We start from the raw sequence: 19,180 nt of genomic DNA, 5'->3' as shown, positions 1-19,180 counted from the left end.
TGCTATTCTTTCTACCTGTGCATTTTGCTACGGAAACAGAAACACTTGTGTAAATATTCCATTAATATTTAAGAGTACAGCAGGCCCCCGTTATAATGCGGTTCGCTATAACGATGTTCTTATATTATAACTGTATCTGACTATAACGCTGTCACAGATCACTCTAACGCTCTTTTACATATTGCATTTTTGGCATATTTAACAAAATCATTTCATTTGATGGAGTCGATAGCTTGAAAATGAATAGAAAACAACAGCATTAAAACATTTCCCACGCCGACTTGAGAAATTTTCTCGCACGCTAATTTAATGCAGTACAGTGACTTGTTACGTAGTTCCGAGATCAACACTTTAAAAAATTATCAAGTATATTGCTAGTAATATTTGCGTTATATGCATTTATCCAAAGACTAATCATCACTCAGTACAGTATTAGACATCGTGTGTAACGGACAGTTTACTCGAACATTATATCATAATTAATGCATTTCGAACGAATGGTTTTTTTTTTTTTTTTTTTGACTGATGCTGCATAAGCTTGCTTTCTTGCATCATATGCCTCTAGTAATGCTAATGCTAATGCAACCAATGCAGTTACACTCCGAAGAGTTAATAATGGCCGATAAGAATGAAAAAGCAACAACGTCTGGACGCAGTACGAAGACTATAAATGTAAGAAAAAGACTGAATTTGAAAATTAAATTAGACGTTTTGAAGCGAATCGATTCCAGTCAACGACAAGCGGATGTGTGCAATAATTTAGGACTTGCAAGTTTAACTGTAAGAACAATTATAAAAAAAAATAAAGAATTAATTTTAGTAGCGGGAAAGATAGCTGTTCCACTGCAAGCAACTAGGGCTAGGCCAACTATTAGGATTGGAATGGAAAGACTTTAACTAATTTTATGGAAGATAATATCCAATGCAGAATTCAGTTAAGTTAAATATTATAAAAGAGAGAGAGATTAGTCAATGTGATGATCTGAAGAAAACTCACCTAAAAAAAAAAAAAAAAAAGTGGAACCCTTTAAAACTGGTAAGGGCTGGTTGAATAGATTTAAAATCTAGGGATAAGGTGCAAGTGCAGATCAAGGAACCGAAACTTTCAAAAAAGAACTTGTTAAAATTATTGAAGAAGGGTATTGTGTGTTATACTTCTCAACAAGTTTATAACATAGATGAAGCAGGACTTTTGTGGAAACGAATGTCTAAAAGAAGTTTCATATTGAAAGAAGAAAAAAAAAAAAAAAAACATGCCAGGTTTCAAAGCAGCGAATGATCGGGAGACCTTATTGTTGGGTGGTAAACGCTGCGGGGGATTTAAAATTAATACCCCTTTTAGTTTATTTAGAAGAGGGCCATCCCAAAATCGACACAATTTTCTTGATTAAATTCATCAATTAAATTAAATCAATTTAGATGAATTAAATTCATTATTTTAATTGGAATTTTAAGTTTAATTTTGATACGTAAGTAGTTACCACATAATTATATACATATGTAATGCAGAATATTTTATATGTACAAATATTTGAATATTAAATATTTTGACCGACATCTGTGCATCTTTTTCACTACCGTTTATTACTGATTAGGAAATATCCTATGGCACCGACCGCAACTTACAAATACATATGTTACCTTATGGGAATGTGGTGCTCACTTAGCGCTCTGTTTTTCCCGAACGAATTATCAGCGTTAAGCAGGGGTCACCTGTATGGCTATATGTAGGGCTAGCAGTTATATTTTTGCCAGTCTGCCATTTCCATTTTATTTTGCGAGTTTCATATTTATATTTTGTAACATCAGCACATTTAGCTACTTAAATTTAATTTTAAAAGCTATTATGTATACTATATTTAGTATATATTAGTATAGCGAGGCTGGCATGTAACTAGCTCATGTTGTTATTGATGGCATATTGAGAGGTACTAGTTCCCGTTGACGTGCCTTTCAACATAAGCCTTATTCAGTAATGACATTTATGGTAATATTGATTGTTTATTTTGTTAATATTGGAATTTGTATGACTTCGCTATATATGAGACTGTTAGTGCCCTTTGTTGGTTGTGGTTACACACCTTTATCTTAAGCTATATCGTTTGAAATAAAAATAAATTTCTCATATTTTCACAGGCTTATGTAATGTTCAATCATTTCTGATGACATTAATTGTCCTGTCATGAATTTATCAGTTGTTTTTAATTATCAAAATTATTTGGATATTAGTGATAACATTATATATATGTACACTTACATAAAGCAGTTTCTTTCATAATCCAGAATGGCCATTGTGGAAGGAATGCATTCTAATTTAATGTAGGTAAATTTTATGTGTAGTAAGTTAGCATTAATTTCTTCCAAAGAATAAAAATGGCAACAGATCATCATCCAATAATGTTAATACATTAGTCAGCTTTATTTAAAAAATAAATTAGAAATTAGTCAGACAAGAATTCCCCTTAACAAACCCATGATGTGTCTGAATTATTATCGCAGTCTTGTCTATATGATCCTGCATTGCTTCTTTAACTAGTGACTCCATTATTTTCCTCATAACAAAAGTTAAACTAATAGGTCTGGAATTACTCGTGTTACCCTTTAAGGCCCCTTTGTGAATTGGGGATACATTAGCACATGTCCGCTCTGTGGGGACCTCCCCTGAGTCCAAGGATGCTCTCATAATTATGGCTAAGGGTTTGCTCACCTCTTTTGCTGCCTCCTTTAATATAACTGGATAGATCCCATTCACCTCAAAGCTTTTCCTATGTCTAACTTCAACAATTTCTCCTCCACTTTGCTCCCAGTTATTACAAAATCAGTGAGATCCCTGTCAGAGTTTAATAAGCTTCTGTCTTCCACTTCCCTACAGAAATCCTTGTGTGTGAATAATACTCATTTAGTTTGTCAGCTATCTCATCAGGATCATCAACAGTTGAACCACTGATATCAAGTGGACTAATCTGATTCCTCCCCTTCCTCCTAGAATTGATATAAGTGAAAAAGTCTTTGCTATTTTTCTTTGCACACTTTGCCAAAGATTTCTTGCAATCTGCCTTCACTAGCCTAACCTCCTTTGTGACTTGATTACAGACAGGTTTATATCTACCATAGGCTTCTGTGTTGCCTGATAATCTATATGCATCAGATGCATTTTTCTTCTCTGCCACAAGTCTCATTAGTTCATCTAACATCCATTCAGGCCTATCCATTTAACAGTATTTCTTAGTTGCTGTTAAAAAAGCCTAGTAAATTCCATGATTAATTCCTTGAATGCTTCCCATTTAGAATTTGCTGTTGGTAACATCATCAGCTAGTCCCACTGTATAGAATTGAAAAACTGTCTGAGACCACTGTAGTGGCCTATACGAAAGCAAAAACCCTTCCCTTTACCCCTAATAGTAGTTATGCCTTTAAGTAAATCCCGCATCAGTACACTGCGATCACTGCCATATAGTGGTTCCTTTATTTGCAAATTCTTAATGCATGAATAATCACTGCTAATAATCAGATCAGGAGTATTACTCCCTCTGGTTGCCTCTTGAACATGCTGTTGTAAAAATCCACAAAAGTCTTGCTAGTGTGTGAGTGACCAACTCATAAGTTACAGTCAATATCTGAGAAGTTAAAATCCCCCATTACAAGAGACGTAGCCCAGTGGTCAGGAGCGACAGTGCATAGCACGCGTTCCTTGAGTGGACCGGGGTTCAAGCCCGTGACTACTAAATACGATAAATATTTGTATTGACAATTTATTGTAAACTCTACTGACTTGGTTGTCGTGCCGGAGTATAAACAGAAAATTTATTTATTTATTTATTTACATTCTGCTTTACTGGCCCCTCTCTATTTCTCTGTACAATTGTTCATTGTACTTATCTGAGTCATTAGACCTGTAACACACTTTTACTTTCATTTTTGCCTTCCCAGTGCTTATGTCTCACTAAACTGACTCAACATTGCACTGTCCACCAATATCAACTGGATGCCTTTCCTTAGATTTCATGTGTTTCTTAACTAACAGCATAACCCCTCCTCCCTTCCTATCCTTTCTGTACACATTGTATATGCCATAGTTCAATTCTGCACTGTTTATATCTGTGTGACACCATGTCTCTGATATCCCAACAAAATCTGCCTTTGACATCTTGACCAGCACTTGAAATTCATCAGATTTATTTACATACTCCTAGCATTGGTGTACATGCAAGTATACATGCACTTATTCTTACTCTCAGTTAGTAGAGATCTAACACACCCATGTATTCACTTGTTCCATGAGGAACCACAGCAGGGCCTGAAATCCCCAACACCTTGCTTTCCAGGCTGCTCCATTTTCTAGTAGAAGCAATGCAAGAATCATCTTCACCTCTGCCTGCAGCTCTGAATAATCTATTAGTCTGTGTATCCCGCATCCAAGCTAGCAGTTTTCTGACCCACCTATCACTGCATGAAGAGCAACAGCAAATATTCTTGCACCCATTCTATTTAAGTGTATCCCATCCTTGTAAAAACAGTCTCTTTTGTTAACAAGCACAGACCATGCTAAGCAAAATTCTACCCTATGAGCCTTGCACATTCACTCCAGGGGCAAATTGATTGGAAGGCTCTCAACGTGTACTGCCTCCTATCTGTCTAGGCAGAATTGCACACACTGTCAAATTTAACCTAACTCACGACTTTTAATTAAGTTCTCTTAGCCGGCAGACAGTTTGCCAGAAATTTTCACTGGGTTCTTCCAATGATATATAGGAACTTGCCAACAGGGTACAAAGGGGGAGGGAAGGATTATCTCATTGTATAAGGAATGGTTAGGCAACATCTGAAATACTGCATACAGTTTGGACACTTCTTTTTAAGAAGGACACAGATTGCCGGAAGGTTACAGAGAAGAGTAACAAGGTTAGTTGTGGCACAAATGGGCAGTAATTTTTAGTCCAAGTCTTTCAAAGTAAGACTAGGTTCCATAAACTACTATCCCTGATTACTATCCTTTTCAGGCCCCAACTAACCTGGTTGCTCTTCTCTACACCTTTTCTAACAGATCATATAGATTTACAGATCTCCAGCCTTACCAAACAAGACTGGGATTCTGTAAATTGCAGTCTCTGGAGAAACTAGGCATCTGCATGGGGACCTAATTGGAGAGTATAATTCCATAAGTCTGATGGCAATACAAAATGCTGATAGCATTTTTACTCTTTCTCAGATGACAGGCACATGAAGGATATAAATTTAAGTGAAAAAAAAAAAAAAAAAAAAAAAAAAAAAAAAAAAGACAGTTGCACAACGCACATAGAAATTTGCATTCAGCCAGACAGTAACTGATTGCAGGAATAAACTTCCACCTAGTGTTTTCAAACTGGATAATTTAAATAAATTTAAAGAAGGTTTCATCAAATTATTAGAAGGAATGGACAAATGAAGTTGGAAAATTATGGGAACAGTTTGAAAAAGATAAAGAAACTGGTTATCAGGAAGGAGATAATAGGTTTTGGCATTTAGTTAACAATCTCAAAAAAGGATGAAAAACCATAACTAATGCAATCAAAAATGATGTGGGCAAAGTTAAAAGAAAAGAGAAAAATATTTTAGATGAATGAAATAAATATAATGTTTCAAAAAGATGTACATCTTTTTTCATCAAAAATATTTAATAATTTATTTATGGCTGAACTTGAATTTTTTTTACCTTTGATAAGTGTGCTCTGCTGATAAAAGGCGGCATTAGTTGTTAAAGCAAAAGTCATAGAAAATGTTTAATGCAAAATAAACGTGATGGCTGGATGCTTGACATTTGAACAACAAAGCAATTTTGAAGTGGTACTAATCCAAGAAAGCATATGAATTTTAAAGATGGGGGAGATATGAATTTGCCACAAAACCATCAACAAAGCACAATTTCAAGATTTTGTGATAAATTTGAGCCATACAGTACTCAGGGGCAGGCCGTCCCAAGGGTTCAAGGGGTGCACTGCACTGCACCCGGGCATCAACGTTCAAGGGGTGCCTGAAAACTACCAACATATATGAAGAAAATTTTAAAGGGGCACCAAATTTCAATTGACACCACATACCCTAGACACGCCCCTGACAATACTGCACATGATTTGAACAAGCAGTGATTGGAGACCCCTGCTCATCAGTGGCAGATGCAAATTCTCACATAGTTCTGCAGCATTTTTGCCATACGTTTAGTGCTAATTCTAAAAATCCACACTGTTTTAACCTATTACATACAGATTTTTTTTACAAACAGAACTATGTTCTTAGATACATGTTTCACATATACAAAATATATATGCTATTTCTTTTACACTGACAGATATAAACATGGCTAAAAATGTTTAGACATGTAAAACTTGAAAGTTAGGTAGTAATATAAACCTGTGAAATGTTTCTTCTGCATTCAGTTTCTGGTGCAGTTGCAATAACTGGTATCTGCTTCTAATGCATTTTTCATATTCTGTATCTTTGACAATGACAACTGGTGATTGTGTGAACAATCCAAATACATTTTATTGCATTTATGGTAACAATGTTGTGGTGAAAAAAAAGGCAAGCTATAACATCATTTGTGAAAAATGTACACATTGCACATTTTGAATTTAAATTAAGTAACCAAGTAGCCGCACATGTGACACACTCCATCAAGTGTGTCACATGTGCGGAAACAGAAAAAACAAAGCCACAACATTTGCCATTCCCACAGAGTGGAGGGAACCTTAGGATCACATTAAATGACTGCTACTTTTGTTCTGTAGCAGATTATAACACAATACACCAGTTCCACATCCACCAGTTGTTCTTGAACATCTGACATCAGATTCTGAATCTGACATTTGTGATCTAGAACAGTGTCTCAACCGGGATCTGCAGACCCCTAGGGCCCATGGCTTGTGCTAAGGAGGCCTGCAAGTTTACCTTACATCTGATTCAGCATTTTTTGAAACTTCTTAATTGGAGAAAGAAAGGAAAAGATCAGTTTTCTTGAAAGATCGAGTTCACAGTAAATAGCATACTTTGTATATTAAAAGATTGTCTGCTCCCCAAAAATGAGACTTTGTGCTTGTAATCTTTGTGTATAAGTATCAAAAATTCTAATAGTTGCATATATATGTTCATTTTATCTCATTGTATCTGTGCTGGCCAAAGATTCTCTGCCCTTGACTTACAAAGTGTTGCTGATATTTTTCCATTTAAACTCTCAACGAGCAAATATTGCTAAAGATTCTGGATTTTGATCATAGTTCATATGATCAAGAATCCAGAATCTTTAGCAATATTTTAATCATAAGATTAAAGGTAGGCCAAGTTTCCCCTTATTTTATATATTAATATAAATGCTGTGTAATTATTTTTATTATTATTGTATTATTTTTATTTGCGCAATTATTTTTCAGTAACCCCTCTTCCATAAAGAGCAAGCAAAGACTTCGAAGACACCCCAGACCGAGCAAAGAAGTTGGTCATGACGGCAAATAGAACATGCTGACAGAATCTTTACAAATACTTCTAGGGGTACTGCAAGTGAAGACATAAAAAAAGACCAATGAGCCTTCCATGAGTTCTTCAGATAAGTTCAAAAAAACAAAAATATCATTCAATATGATTTTAGAAAATATGATTCAATATACATTCAATATGGTTGCATTGAACTTGATGGAGCTGTAAGGCCCCAATGTGTGCATTGTGGAGATATATTAGTGCTGTATACTGCAAAAGCTAAGAAGCCTCTAACTATTGCAGAAGATTTAATTAAACTTTGTATGGTAGATGTGTGTGCGCCAATTTTTTTGGGAAATCTTACGCAAATAAAATTAAAAACATTCCACTGTCTAATGCAGAGGTTCCCAAATTACTGAGATTTATGGCCCCTTCAAAAATCAAAATAAGTTTGCAGATCCCCTTCAAAAAAGAAAACCCAGTATGAACACAGGGTTTTCTGAAAAGAAAATTCAAAGTTTAATGTGTGAAACAACTCAACTTTATTCTTATTTTATTGTTGTTGTTTGTATAGAGCTTAACGACATAAGGGCTACTGAGAACAAATTATGTCTTTTCCTGTTTATTTACGGGCAACATATAGTTATAGATGTTAAATTATATGCTCCTGTACAGGTCAATATATTTTAGGAACATCAAAAGTTCTTCTATGTTTGCTTCATTTCCTATGAAGTGCAATAAATCACAAGAGATGTTCAATGTGGAGAGAGATTTGAAAGTGTTAGAGTGGATGGTTGAATGTAAGGGGCAATCAACCAGAAAATGACAGACCGTAAATTGCATCTGACAGGATAAACACTGAGGTGATTATCCTGTCACCTTCCTCTCTTCTGTCTGCTCGGAAGCTAGAGAGCCACAGCTTTGGATCATGTTTTATCTGGTAAAGTTCATTGTTGGTGTTACTTTTCCAGATCTGTGACCAGTTGTTGTAGCATGCTTTATGAATGGTAGTCTTATAGTCGCTGTAAGGAACCTGAGTATGCTGTGAGAGAGAGGGTTTAGGATGTTTAGTGGGAAATTCAGCACTTTCATTTCCTGGAATGCTAGAATGACCAGGGATCCAGCAAAAACTGAATGAACATGTCGCAGAAGATTAATTGAGAATGAATATATTTCAAGACTGGATGGGAAGATGAGAAATTCTTCCTTATGGCAGACACAGCACTGAGAGAGTCTGTGTAAATTATGGCAGGTGAAATGGATAGCTCAATATTTTTACCAAGTGATAACTTGATAGCATATAATTCAGCAGTGAAGATGCTGCAGGCTAATGGTAGTGAGGCTGTAGAAGTAAATGAAGGAAAAATTGTAGTAGCACCTACTGTACTCGCAGTTTTCGACCCTTCAGTATAGATTTTACAGGCACGGGAGTTCAGAGTACTGTGAGGCAAGTACAACTGCCTGATATTGCAAAGTGGTATGACATTTTTCCCCCAATGAAGAAAATGTACATCATAAGATGCAGAAGTGTATGTCCAAGGTGGAACAGGAGCAGCTGTGTCCTGAAAAATATCACTTAAATCAACATTTCAATTCTGAACAAGCTCTTTAATTCTGAGTGAAGCAGGTCTATTTTCATTTGGTTTACTCGCACAGAACAAATCCCACCGAGTATTATAAAGATACTCCCAACTGGGGTGATATGGAAGACTGAATTTTAGCAGCTTATTGGAGCAGCAATGTTTTCCTACGAAGATGTAATGGAGGATCATGTGCTTCGATATAAAGACTTTGGATTAGAGAAGTCCTGAAAGTGCCCAATGCAGTCCTCAGAGCACTGTGCTGGATGGTATTTAGACGTTGTAAAGTAGTGCTCCTGGCAGAGTCATATACTAGACAACCATAATCTACGTGTGAACAGATTAAAGTTCTGTAAAGGTGAAGTAAAGTGTATCGATCAGCTCCCCAAGACATGGACGAGACTGACCGAAGTATGTTCATATGGTTTAGACAAACATTTCTTAATTGAGTGATGTGATCAACATGAATTTTATTTTTCCTCTATTATTAGTTTGACTTTTAATTTGCATAATTAATTATTCTGTTATTGAAAATGTTTGGCCATAAAATTAAACTTTACTAAACCCTTCTTGCATATAATTATGCATGCTCTAAATATATTCATGATTACATCCACAATCTTCTTGAAGTATATCGCACAAGTTACAGTGTCTTCGTTCACTAGAATCGCCTTCTGCGTGAAGTCCATATTACTCGCGTCATCCTCACTAATATCACACCTGTTATTCTGTAACTTGTACAATAGCTGAAGCAAGTGCAGCCAACCAATTTCACTGGCACTCAGAGCCAAGAACACTGTAGGTTTACCGAGCTGTCTAATCATAGCAAATGGATTACACTTACAATGGGCCCAGTAGTAGTAGGTCAAGTTTGGAATTGTCCTTGAGAAGGCCAAAGTGCTTTTGATGCAGCTGTTAATGGATTCTTTGTCTTTACCCATGTATTTGAAAGCCACCATCAAAGAGTCTAGTTCTCTATCTTCATTGCTATGTAAAGGAGATGATATGGAGTAACACCATGTCGGTCAGATTGTCTTAGCTCGCTTGTTGCCATCACAAATGGAAGCACACATTCTTTTTGAACATTCTGAATTATCCAAGATTAATGTTGGGAAAGGACAGTTCCTGTGCATGCTCGTCAAACAGTAAGCGCTGGTATGTTAGTTTCTCCTAGGGCAATTCTAAGATATTTATCATTGCTCCACATTTGCTGTTGGGCGATGAGACTTTGCTCAATTGGAACTGCTTCGCTTATGTAGTCTTTAGCCAAATTAATTTCCATTTGACTATCATCAAAGAATGACTGATCAATCGTGATTTGATATAATCAATAGAGAGGCATGTTGACAAAATACTGAAGCCACACTTTAATCACTTGCTTTCTTATCAATGGACCAAATAGCAGGACTTTTGTATTTTCCTGCGTTTTATATATATATTTATACAATGATCATCATCAATCTCCCTTGGCAAGCAATGGACCATTACATTAACTGAAACAGGCACATTGATCACTTGGCCCAGAATGGTGTATTGTCCATATGAATGTCTCAGGCACCTTATCTGCATGAACGGTAAGCAAGGAGAAATGAGCCTCTCTGTCACTAAATCCAACTTCCATAATTAGTATTATGGAAAAGTGGCTTAGTATTAGTATTGGCATATGTAAATGCAATGGAATTTCTGGGTAGACAGAGCCATTCGACTTAGATAGCACTGGAATATTATTCTTAAATGATCCTCTATAGCTATTACACACAAGGATGCCATCGACACCAACATCAGGAAATGTAGTGCATATAAATGGTGTATCTTTAGCAGCTGGTTTCTTTGTGTCATTTTTGAACAATGTAAAAAAAAAAAAAAAAAAAAAAAGTGTTATTTTGAACCATAGATGATTGCGAATGTAGCATACAGAGCAGAAATCGTTTTTCATAAATCTCCTTTCAAACTCTCAATGCATATTCTTATGTAAATAGTAGTCGGCGTAAGGAAAAGGAGTTTGATTTTAAACTCATCTGCTCCACAATTGGAGAAATGTTCCATTATACATAATACATTTCAGGTACATTATTGTTAGATGGAGCAGCGGCATTGCTGGTTGAAGGCATTGCTAAATCCAATGCTTCATTTTCTGTTTGTCTTTTAAGCAGTCTCAATAGTCTTTTTCATTCTTGAAAAAGACTTTCATTCTTCACTCACTGCTACCTTCGTCTTTACTTTCTCAGGTCTTGTCGCTTTCATTCTTGCTCAATACTATCAGCATTGTTGAACACAAATTTCCAAAATTATAGTGGCACCTAACAATGGAATGTAACGAAAATACAAGACGAAAAAAGAAATTGTTAACATTTGCTTGGTTGCAATCATGCTATTCAACAAATGACTACAATCAAATGGGGAATTAGGCTATTTCTTGATTACCTTGGCTTGGATTTTGCTAACCTCTTCCAAGCCAATGATGTTTTCACATTAAATAAAACATCTTTCGTGAGTACAAGGTACACAGTTTTTTTTTGTTTGTTTCATTTTATCGTGTTTTTCTAATGCAGTTCGACGAAATTAAAATGAATGGCATTTGAATTTTGTAAATGGGTTCACTAGAACTTGAGATATAGTACCGGTCATGAAAAATGCATCACACACTTTAATCACACTACTAGTGAGTGCTCGGCACAGACTAGTGGTGGGAGTGTAGAAAGGCGGAAGCCACGGATGACATTGCTTTCATCACACATTTTTACTCAGTTGTAGGTGTCCCAAGGATGTTTTGCATAAAAAAAAAAAAAAAAAGTGATGTTTTGGTACTTGTTACATTTAGGTGGCACCTGTGTCCTGCCTGTTTGCACGATGATGAAAGTAAGGAAAGTAAGCAAGACGATAAATGTGTGAGGGAGTGTTTTGTTATGTGCTGTTTTCCACTCTGCCTCTTAAAAAAAAAAAAAAAAAAAAAGTAAATGTAAGTATAACAGGTGCACAATTGGGCAGTGTATGTAGAGTGTTTGTTGTTCTAGGAGGTCCCTCAAATTAGCCTATAGTGGGAGCAACCTACGAAGAAATCCCCTCTGCCCTGCCGACATCATATCCCCTCTTCTGAGATGAGGGATTTGCTGACAACTGGCCTAGCCAGTGTGGAATAATAATAGTTAAGCACTGCATGTCCACAGTGAGATCTCCACCTCCCACATAGGGCACCCTGTCCCTATGACTTGAATCTCCCACAATCCCGGGCTCCTTTCTCTACCTCCCACCCAAGCCTTTTCGCCTGATGGACTCTACCACCATAAATCTTTTTCTGTTCTTGGATAAAATTACTAAAGTTACAAAGATAAATTACAAAGATAAAATTTCTAAAGTAGAGCATCAGTTATCCAGAATAATTAATGTCAGACCTCTTCTGGATAGCAGCAAAATTTTCTGGATAATTGAACGTAAGGTAAAATTAAATAAGTTCTGTTATAATGTATTAAGGTAAAAGAAAAAGACTTTAAATATTGTGAAAAAAAAATTTATTTAAATAAAAAAACATAATAATAATAAGCAGACAAATTCCCTGGATAGAACTAGAATGGAAGAAAACCAAGGATGTACAACAGATGAGACAGTGAGAAGAGTGGGAGATTCAGGAGAAAGAAGTAAAACAGTCGATCAAGAACTCCGACAACTGGTGAACCCCAGGAATAGATAACATCCAAAACTACAGGTACAAGAAGCTGACTTGCACACACAAGCACCAGCAGAGCAGTTCACCTGAATGATAAAGCACCCAGAGACAATCCCGAAGTTTCTCACTAGAGGAATTACATAGGAACAGAGTTCTTTACTTATGTAAACTCTAGAAGGAAGGGGATGAATCAGATTGGTCCACTTGATATTGATGGGTCAACTTTTGATGATCCTGCTCAGGTAGCTAACAAACTAAATGAATATTTTGCATCGACATTCACACATGAGGAGTTATTCAGCGAGGGGAAAGCCAGAGGTGTATTCAACTCTAGCAGTAAGCTACAGAATCTTGAAATAACTGGGAGTAAAGTGGAGGAGAAACTGTTGAAGATAAACACAAGAAAGGCACCCGGGGTGGATAGGATCTATCCAGTTATATTAAAGGAGGCAGCAAAGGAAGTAAGCAAACCCTTAGCCATAATTATGAGAGCTTCCTTGGACTCAGGGGAGGTACCCATAGACTGGAGATGTGCAAATGTGACCCCAATTCACAAAGGAGGATCAAAGGCTGACACAAGTAATTATAGACCTGTGAGCTTAACTTCTGTTCCAGGAAAATTAATGGAGGCACTGGTTAAAGAAGCACTGCAGGATCATTTAGACAAGACTTCAGTTATAGCTCGGACACAGCATGGTTTTGTTAAGGGGAAGTCTTGCCTGACCAATTTGATTGGATACTATGATGCAGTCACAAAAGAACTGGATGCAGGGAATAGCTTTGATATTATACACTTGGATCTTAGAAAGGCTTTTGATACTGTTGCACATGGAAGACTGCTACACAAATTGGAGCAGTGTGACATTGGAGGCAAATTGCTGCTATGGATAAAGAGGTGGTTGGGTGGGAGAAGACAGAGAGTGGTAATCAATGGACACTGCTCATCGTGGACTAATGTTATAAGTGGAGTCCCTCAGGGCTCAGTGTTGGGTCCATTATTGCTTTCTGTATTTATAAATGATATTGATGATGGTATATCAAGCTTAATATCCAAGTTTGCAGACGATACAAAGGTAGGCAGGGTTGTTAAGGACACTACTGACACTATGCTGCTGCAACAGGATCTGGAAAGGTTGAGCAGATGGGCTGTGAGGTGGCAAATGAAGTTTAACATTGACAAATGTAAAGTACTACACATGGGAAACAGCAACCCCAGAGCAACGTATCAACTCTGTGGTACTACACTGACAGTGGTAGAGAATGAAAGGGACTTGGGCGTGATTGTGCAGGCAGATATGAAGTTCTCTGAGCAGTGCAGATGGGCTGCAAGAGTAGCTCATGGAGTATTGTCAATGATATACAGGAATTTTTCCAGCAGGGATAAGGAGGTGATTATTCCCTTGTATAAGGCAATGGTCAGGCCACACCTAGAGTACTGTATACAGGTCTGGAGGCCTCATTTCAAGAAGGATGTAGAGCTGCTGGAACGAGTACAGAGAAGGGCAACAAGATTAGTGAATGGAACAAAGGGGTGCTCTTATGAAGAAAGGCTTAAGTTTTGCAAATTACAGTGTCTGGAGACTAGGCACCAGCGAGGTGATCTGATAGAGGTGTATAAAGCCTTGAATGGTTTGAGCATGCTCAATGCTGATGGGATTCTTCCTCTAGCTCAGAATAATCACCTGAAAGGGCATAAATTCAAATTGAGGAAAGACAGATGTAGGATAGACGTGCGGAAATTTGTCTTTAGCCAGCGGGTGGTTGGTTGGTGGAACAGACTTCCATCCCTTGTAGTCGAAGTTGATAGCCTAAATAAGTTTAAGGCTCAGCTGGACAGGTATTTTGAACGAACAGAGGGGTGAAGTGGAAGTGGTTTTTTTTTTTTTTTTTTGGCTGATGCTGCATAAGCTTGCTTTCTTGCATCAAATGCCTCTACTAATGCTAATCTGAAGTCTAAAGACCAAGATACAAGAAATCTGGTGAAATACTCCCAATGATGTATAAGATCCTGACTAGCTGCATAACCAAGATGTTAGACCACTTGGAGAGCTAGAACTTAACATGTGAACAGCAGAAAAGATGCAATTGGATGAGTAAAGGATACAAGGAGCAATTAACCATAGATCCTGCAGTTATAGAGCAAGCCTACAAGAAGTGCCACAACCTTTACACAGCCTGCATCAATTACAGCAAGGCCTTCAACCTTAGAGATGCTGAAGATCTACAAAGTCAATTCAATAGTGACAAACTTCCTAGAAGCAACGACAGCGAAATGGAGTACCACCATTAAGATCACGAACATAACAGAGTGATCCCCATCAGGAGAGGAATCTTTCAAGGAGATGCCCTGAACCCATTGTGGTTTTGCCTAGCAGTCAACCTGCTATCTACCATGCTCAACAGCAAATATGGATATAACTTCAAAGAAGGAAGCAAAAACCTGTACACCCCACCCATCTGATCTTAATGTCATCCATGAACATCATGGATGACATTAAGAAGCAACCAAGAAGCAATTCCAGCAACTACTCCAGATCACTGAAGAATTCAGCAACAATATCAGAATGGAATTTGGTCTAGACAAATGCAAGACCCACGGATTCCATCAGGGGAAATTAGTCAGCCAAAACTACCAGCTGCAGACTGGTAAAGACATCGAAGCCATGACAGAGAGAGAGACCTACAAATACCTGGGAATGATGCAGGCTCAGCAGTTACAGCACAAGGAAATCAAAGCCTGCCTGACCAACCGAAAAATACTACCAGAGACTCAGAAGCCTGCTGAAAGCAAAGCCGAAAAGAGGGAACACAGTTAAAGCCATAAACACCTATGCAGTCCCGGTGCTAACATACTCCTTTGGGATCATAAACTGGACTAACACCAAGCTAGAGAATATTATGAGAAAGACAAGGACAATAATAACCAAGAGCTGCCAACACCACCTGAAGTCAGTCATGGAGAGACTGACACTAGCTCGGAAAGAGGGAGGAAGGGGCCTAATAGATCTCATCAAACAACAAAACAGTGATAGCTAACCTGAAGGATTACTTCTAGAAAAATGTAGCAACACTACCAAGCCATAAGAAAGATAGACAAGCGGCATCCCCCCCACTCAACTTAAGCAAGGAGTCCCCACTCACCCAGACAGCACAAATGAAGCTAGAAAGATGGGCAAAGAAATTCCATGGCAGGCACTACAATGACCTTCATCAAGATCACATAGACAAAACTGCTTCCAATGCATGGCTCATGAGTGGGATACTCTTCCCTGAGACTGAAGGATTCATGCTCACCATCCAAGACCAGGTAATCAACACCAGAAAATATATTGCCAAGAAGCTGTTGTTGTTTGGTTTTTAGGAGCATTAGCAACTAAGGCCATATTGCTCCGAGAAATGTGATGGTCATTCCCTGACCTTTCCGCATCCTCCGTATTTGGTGGTGATGGGCTCGAACCCCGGTCTAATCAAGAAGCGTGTGCTACGCACTGCTGCTCCTTCCCACCTGGCTACGGAGGCGCCTTGCCAAGGAGCATGGAGTGTCAGATTACACATGTCGATGATGCCACCTAGCCTCAGAAATGATCCGACACATCACCGTAGGATGCAAGGTGATCACCCAGACTGAGTACACTCGTAGACACGACTAGCTAGCCAGGATAATACATCAGAAGCTATGAGGGTTGTTCAATAAAGAATAGCCCTCATCTACTTTCACATATCGCAGAGTCATGATATTTTGTGTGTAGCATCATACGTATCTCTGTATTAAAGGAGTAAAATTTCAGCCCTGTGTCTTAATTTGTTTTTTTCTTGCAGAGCTGAATGTGTGACGAAGTAGCATCACGAACAAAGTTGAAGCCAGAGCTGTAATCCGGTATCTGTTCTTGAAGAGGAAATCTCCTAAAGAAATCCATGAGGAGATGACTGCTGTATATAAGGATGAAGCCCTATCCTATCGCATTGCGAAGCACTGCCATAAACAGTTTAGGTGTGGTCGGACATCGGTAGAATCCGAGCCCATTCCAGGTCATCCCCATTCAGCCATTGATGACAGCATGATCAGAAAACTGGAGTCGTTAATCATGAAAGATCACCGGATATCTGTGTGTGAATTGTCCTAGGAGGTGAAGATTAGTGTGGGCTCTGTTGAAACAGTCCTTCATGACCAACTCTATTTACAGAAATTGAGTGCAAGATGGATTCCCCGATTATTGACTGGTTTTCAGAAGGCTGATTGATTGACAACAAAAATCGCAAGAGTTGTTAGCCCTGGGCCAAAAAAAATGAGGAAGACTTTTTCTCTCATCTAATCACTCAGGATGAAAGTTGGATACACCATTTCGACCCTGAAAGTAAAAAGCAGTCCATGGAATGGCGACATCATGGTTCCCCCCCCCCCAAAAGAAGGCAAGGGTCCAAGCATCAGCAGGAAAGATCTTGCTGACAGTGTTTTGGGATGAGAAAGGCATAATAATGACTGAATACCTATCGAAAGGGAACAATTGCAGGTGCCTATTATGCCAACTTACAAAATTATGGGAGAAAATCAAAACATGTAGGCATGGCATGCTGTCCAAAGGTGTGAGAATGCTTCAAGACAATGCCCCAGTTCACACTTCTGAAATTGCAACAACACAAGCGGCCACTTGTGGATATGATATACTGCCCCATCCAGCGTTCTCACCTGATCTTGCACCATCGGACTTCTTCTCGTTTCGTTCCCTCAAATCATTTCTTCGGGGGACCCACTTCCCTGATGAGAGACACTCATTTCTGCAACAGAGTCAAAGTAATTTTTTTAAATAATGTTCAACTGCTTTTTTTTTTTTTTTTTTTTCCCAGTTGTTGTGACCTTTTTTTTTTTTTTTGCTGCTAAATCTTTCAAGTTCCTTAATAATATCAATTTGATTATATCGCATTCTTCCTGATTTTCTGCCCATTTCAGTGCTGTTTCTTTTCATTGACATTTTACCGTAAAAAACTGAGAACAATAATAAATCATGACTGATTACCTGTAGAAGGTAATCGGTCATGATTTATTATTGTTTCGGGCCGATATTACTGTATTATAACCGAATCTGTACCCAAAGTAAACCTAATATAAAATGAAGAGAACAAAATATGTCATGGAAAATTGGGTTCATGGAAGCAAATAACTAAACTATCACTTATGGTTTAAAAGAAAATCCATTAGTCCTAATCCAATTTCACCCGATATACGATGTAAAAAAACAGACAGAAATACTCTTGTAGCATAATAAACATTTATCTCAAATACTACTATTAATAATAAAAAAGAAGAAGAAAAATCAGCCTTTCAAATTATCAGGAAAACTGACTTCCGGATAACCGATGTTCTACTGTACTTGGAATTGCAGACAGGTTAGAAATAAGGAACTATAAAACCAGAGCCCCAAAACTTAAACTGCCCTAGACAGATAGATGACAGATCATAAAAAAACAAAGCCACTCAACCATACATATTTTGGATCTAAATAGGACAGATTGGATTCAGTGCTGGATTAAGGTGCAAGCTAGCAGGGCCCTTGCCCGGGGTGACATTCTTTAAGGAGCCAAATTTTGCAAATCATGTGGAAATACCTTGGTGCGGGCCTGATTGGATCTTATGTGAATAGCATCTATAGGTTAGATGCTATTCACATGAGATTATGGGATACTATTTAATACCAAGAATGTAAATAATCCAGGCAAATAACTATATATTGAGTGGATTAACTACACTGACAGACTGACTATTACCTAATAACTAAAAAAAAAAAAAAAAATTGCCTCACTTTTGTAGCATATACGATATGAGGATACTTTCCATTTAAGATGGTTTGTTATCTAACATGAATTTTGCAATCATTTTACCACTATAAAATTTATATCAATGATATAAATTGAAAGAAAAAAAATATTACAGAAGTATTAAAATTAATATCACTCTAACAGATATTTTAATTTTTAAGTTTTTTTTGGCACACTTTATACAGGTTTTTTTTTTTTTTTTTTGGAGCATTAGCAACTAAGGCCATATTGCTCCGGGATATGCAGTGGTCATTCCCTGACCTTTCCGCATCTTCCGTATCCGGTCTAATCAAGAAGCATGTGATACACACTACTGCTCCTTCCCACCTGGCTACGAAGGCACCCACTTTATACAGGGACATGAGTTAAGGATCTGGTTAATCATTTTCTCTTTCAAAATCAGATCACTTGTAAATGAAAGGATTTACACTGTACAATGTAAATCACAAAATTTAGTGTGATTCATAACAACTAACAGATAAATTGGTACTAATGACCCTTGTGTCTGCAACACGTTTCCTAACCCTGATCTACTATTCACAAGTTTTACTGCAACTAATATTTGGTTCTATGAGCTTATCTTATATAAAGTTGTATTAGACTTTAAACATAGCCTTTAGACTTAATGCCATGCTGGTGAATTGCTGGAACTAACAGTTCACAAGTAGCAATAGGC

At 37.6% G+C, this 19,180-nt stretch overlaps 1 protein-coding gene across 2 annotated transcripts in view; it reads right to left on the bottom strand.

Moving 5' to 3' along the window:
* Positions 1 to 19,180, bottom strand: part of LOC150083221 (uncharacterized) — a 354,281-nt gene that overhangs the window by 101,086 nt on the left and 234,015 nt on the right. The gene's annotated exons all lie outside the window — the stretch shown is intronic.

The sequence above is a fragment of the Mastigoproctus giganteus genome, chromosome 7 (genome assembly GCF_048544385.1).
Source record: "Mastigoproctus giganteus isolate SK-2022 chromosome 7, ASM4854438v1, whole genome shotgun sequence".
Taxonomy (NCBI): Eukaryota; Metazoa; Arthropoda; class Arachnida; order Uropygi; family Thelyphonidae; genus Mastigoproctus; species Mastigoproctus giganteus.
The sequence above is the reverse complement of the archived record's forward strand: the minus strand, read 5'-3'. Positions and strand labels throughout refer to the sequence as shown.